This window comes from Penaeus monodon, chromosome 38 (assembly GCF_015228065.2).
Source record: "Penaeus monodon isolate SGIC_2016 chromosome 38, NSTDA_Pmon_1, whole genome shotgun sequence".
Lineage (NCBI taxonomy): Eukaryota > Metazoa > Arthropoda > Malacostraca > Decapoda > Penaeidae > Penaeus > Penaeus monodon.
In genome coordinates this window covers 31552379-31557378 of record NC_051423.1, presented here as the reverse complement: position 1 = coordinate 31557378, position 5000 = coordinate 31552379, and the positions used below count along the sequence as shown (strand labels likewise).

The 5000-nt window shown below is 44.3% G+C and overlaps 1 protein-coding gene across 1 annotated transcript in view; it reads left to right on the top strand.

Annotated features, from left to right (window-relative positions):
* Positions 1–2939: 2939 nt before the first annotated feature.
* LOC119597154 (gastrula zinc finger protein XlCGF8.2DB-like) overlaps positions 2940–5000 on the top strand; it is a 7172-nt gene continuing 5111 nt past the window's right edge. The window contains exon 1 of the mRNA XM_037946677.1: positions 2940–3464. The gene's annotated coding sequence lies outside the window, so the exon portion shown is untranslated. The remainder of the gene's footprint in view (positions 3465–5000) is intronic.

Below are 5000 nucleotides of genomic sequence, written 5' to 3'. Positions count from 1 at the left end.
CAGAATGACCTGCTGTATAGAACACCTCGGTGTTGTGTGCATTGCTACAGACACCACACTTGGGCTTGACCTTGCAGCTAGCCTTGTGGTGACCATATTTTTGGCACTAAAAGCACCGTAGTGGCTCAGGCACATAAGTTTTGAGATTGTAGTGCTCCAGTTGCCCAAATCAAGGATAGTAAATGGGGCTCCTTTCAGGGTCACCAGGACTTGCCTGGTTGGGGTCTTCCCTTTCGACATTCGGGAAGCCTCCACGACCTGTGGATGTGATGTGATCAGATCCACATCATATGAAAATGAGATGCCAAGTAGTACCATCTTGTCTTGATTCTCCTATCGTCGGGATTCAGTGGTGAGAGACACACTGTCCTCCCACCTTTCAGCTCCTTCGTTTTCTGCAGGAAAGTCAGGGTAGCTTGATCTTTAGGGATAATGACCATGCCCTGGTCTCTGGGAACCCGGATTGACAACCGGATTTTTTTCTGCATCCCCAGTGCTCTCACCAGTTGGAGGCATTTTCCAAGCCTTCACATTTAGAGAGAACCTTAAACTGTGGCACACGCCTAGGGGGTGCAGACTCTCCCTCAGAGTCTGTCTCCGTCCTAGGTCGTTTCGGACCGCCCTTTCGGCTTGGATTCTAGGCTCTGGTCATGGGAGCAGCTGCTGGTTTGGCTGGTGCAGCTTGTGCTCCCATCTCGGCCAGGGAGGACGTCTGAGGGGAAGTCAGAGGTCTCCCTGATTTTGGTGCAGGCCTGGAGAGGCCATCTGCTGGACAATCTCATGGACAGAAATGTTTGTGGGTGATAAGTTCTGTGTCTGGTCTATTTTAGCAGCAGGTCTGACAGAGTCAGCCTGTGCTTTTGATTTTCTTGCCACTAAAAGCCATATATGGCTTCGTAGTGACTGCCATGGTCAGTGCCTTGCATGGTTGCCATCATTTTTCTAGTTTTGTATTTTTTGTGGTTTGTTTACCATGTAAATAAGCAGCTATTTCACCCCCTCACGCCCCCACCCACCACGAAGTCCAACAAGGGGAGACTGTATGTTAGAGCTGATGTCTAACAGCTACAGGGGTGGTGAGAGGATATATGCAGCCAATAGCCATTGTAACGGCACTCACGGGACCTGTGTGAGTGTCAACGGCGCCATGACTGCTTGACCCTAGCCTCCTGAAGAAGACCAACTAAATTGACCTGACGGGCCTGGGTCGGGCCGCCTGTCTTGATGGAATAAGGTACCATGTCATGTCGTGCATGAGTACGCAGGGCGTACTCATGCACGACATCGCTCAACCTCCATGACTCCCATCTCCACAGTGCACAGGGATGCCACGCACGGCAAACACGTAGGTAGGTGGGGAGAGACCAGAGGGGATGCGATTCCACCTACAAGATAGGTATCATTGTTTGGAAGCCTTTGTCCATCCCTCTCCAGAGAGCCAGTCACCCAAAGGCTGGTCACCTCAAAGAGGAAGCTCAGCTCTTCGAGGCGGTTCCAGTGGCTTTCGCTTTCCTCTCCATTGTTTTTCGACTAACCGAGTAATATTCCGACTGGTCTCGTATCCCCCACTCCACCCCAGCATATTCAGGGAGAAAAAAAGTCTTTAGGTCTGTGGCCGCCGAAGAACGCCTATGATTTGTCAATGGGTGTGGGGTGACTGATACCACTGCGTAGCACTCGCTTAAGGTTTATTCAGTAGCGGTCAAACCTGTTAATTAATACATCGATTATAGGAATGCGTGCATACAATACATAAAACCACTAATAACAATATATATTAGATTATAAGATAAAGAACTTCCTACAATACTGGATACATACGCATTGCGGGAACAGTCAGAATATCAGCTGATTCCAGTATGCTATGGGCGTCTTGACGGCACGGAGGTTCTCCTCGAACTGCCCTCACCCTTTAAACATACATATGCTACGACGTCAAGTAACATTCTACTTCATATGTTATACATTAGTTGGGTCACGACCCCACTATCTTCCAGCATCGATCACATGAAGAGCCACCATCACTTCCTAGGGGACGACCCCTCACACAAACAAGTTCTGACAGGTCAGCTCTTATGGCTGATACGGACCATGTGTTGACCCGGCGGTCACAGCCGACTAGGCCTCCTCGAGGAGGTTGTGACACAGAAGATGAATTTTATACAATACAGCCTCTCCGATTGCAGTGTTACAGAATAAGTGATATACAGAATATATGATACACCATAATATGAAGTATGTGATATACCAGCGGCGGCTACAAGGTCAGTCCGAAAATGAGTGAGAGTACAGGGAGAGCAACTTTTCCCTATATTCTCCTTCGTTTTCCGACTGACCGACTGCATTTCCGACTTCGGTCTCTTCGGTCTCACCACTCGACTCTCAAAGAAGTATAATCTCTCTCTCTCTCTCTCTCTCTCTCTCTCTCTCTCTCTCTCTCTCTCTCTCTCTCTCTCTCTCTCTCTCTCTCTCTCTCTTCTCCTCCTCTCTCTCCTCCCTCTCTCTCTCCTCACACACACACCCACACCCACACACTCTTATCTTCTCTCTCTCCTCTCTCTTCTCTCTCCTCTCTCCTCTCTCTCTCTCTCTCTCCTCTCTCTCTCTCTCTCTCTCTCTCTCTCTTCTCCTACTCTCTCTCTCTCACTCTCTCTCTCTCTCTCTCTCTCATCTCTCTCTCTCTCTCTCTCTCTCTCTCTCTCTCTCTCTCTCTCTCTCTCTCTCTCTCTCTCTCTCTCTTCTCATCTCTCTCTCTCTCTCTCTCTCTCTCTCTCTCTCTCTCTGCCCCCCCCCCCCTCATACACACACACATATATATATACTTGTGTGTGTGTGTGTGTGTGTGTCTATTTATTTATTTAATTATATACATATATATGTATGAGAGCAAAAGTGCGTACATTAGAATTTCGATTCAAAGAAAACTTTGCGTTCGTTTTCATCTTCCAGGTGTCGGTCTCCAAAATGAGAAATGTTTGCGTTTGTTGTCCTCCGTATTTGTTGACAGAGAACAGCTGACCGGGACTGGAACAGTGGACAATAAAGAACTGAATGTTGAGAATGTTGAAGTATTTTCCTACAAAGAACTACATTAAGTGACATAATTTAAGAAACAAGAAACTCAAAAGATGAAGATCCAGGGGATATATGTATAAGAAAAGTCTGCAATCCCAAAACAAGAAAGAACAAACAGCAGGCGAGACGTACTACTTTTAACCGTCATTGAGTGAAGAGTCAACACAGCTTTTGCCTAAATTTGTGAAGTGAAAGCTATATGAAATCGGCTCCTGAACTAGAACCAGGGAAAGTGGCTGGCACAAGACTGTAATGAATTACGTCAAATCTAATTAATTGCAAACATCAGACGTTGAGACAGCGACATACCCCAGACAAGCACGAAAACGAAGAAACCGGCAGACAGACCATAGAACACCCAGATCTACAGTACACACCAGAAACACAAGGTACCCTACGAGAAAATGTAGTATTTATACATTTGTTAAACCAAACACTCACTTCAAATTTCAGCAACACCAAAACTAAGAGAAACATTAAACTGATCAAAATTTCAAAAGTGTATAATATCATATTCCCAAAGAATCTTAGGAGATGGTAAAGCCATAACATTTGAAGTGGTTGATATAAAAAAAAAAATGTAAATGGCGCGTAACACTGAGTTCGGGTGATGACAATGTTTTCTTGAAAGCTCTCATGTTTCGAATGAAACTAGCACACGTTCCCATCACACTGGAATTACAGATATTTGGCCCTAATTGCTGGTGAGGACATAAAAGTGAATCATCAAACTAAAACTTTTAGTTATTTAATTATTGTGATGCACATTTACATAGTTAACCCCGTTTTAGGATGGTTGTTGACCCGCAACCCCCCCACCTGGTTTACAATATCATCACCTCATATATTTTGGCAGGGTAAAGCCCAGGCAATTAAAATTTAGTGATACATTAACAGTACATAGGAGGCTTTGCCCCCTATATTCTGCTCCCCCTAACCCCCAGCTGGTCTGCAAAACCTTCACCACATATGTTCAGACAGGAGAGAGTCTGCTGAAATATATAGATCTCATACCAATTTCATACCTTGACCAATGAATCTGGAATAGCCAGGATGTGATTTGTCAAAATCCTGATCATCACTGTTGGTTTGAATAGCATCCACTATCAGCTGCCCTTTTTCATTATTGCCATGATATTTTACTTATCAAAGGCAAAGCAGCACTTATACACAGCCTGATTTGAATTTCGAATGACTTCCCTTGAGTCCAGATTCTGTTGTCACGTGATCATCTTTTACAGATCTTATTGGCTCTAATAGACTAGTCAATAGTGTCTATCGTCACCTTAAGGCCAAGTGCAATGCCCATTGGCTCATTTGATTTCCCTCGCTTATGTCATCCACTACAATTCCATTGTTTTGTCGCTTCCTCAGTTTTGTTAAATTTTCTCTCACCACTGGAAGAATATGTATCATGAAGTACCTGGATATTTTGCAAAGGAAATACTATTGATGAAAAGTGTCTTGGAATGTTATGTTCCATTGGATGGTAAGGTCAAATTCTTCATTTTCGATGTTATGTGGCATATCCAGTAATACTGTAAAAAGACTTTTGAATTATATGAAGCATCTTGGAAACTGGAAAGTTCATTTCTGCCTTTAGCAGAAATCAAGGGTATCCATATGGTACCATTTTCCATGGAAACAGAAATAGATATTAAAAAAAAAAAAAAAAAATGATGAATACCAGACCCAAATTAAAGAAGTAACCAGATATTTTACAAATCCACTACCCACCAAAATATAGTTATAGGCCTCACATTTAGGGAGGGAGGGAAAGAGGGAGAGGGAGATAGAGAGCAAGAGATAGAGAGCAAGAGAGAGAGAGAGAGAGAGAGAGAGAGAGAGAGAGAGAGAGAGAGAGAGAGAGAGAGAGAGAGAGAGAGAGAGAGCAAGGGAGGGAGGGAGAGAGAGAGGGAGAGAGA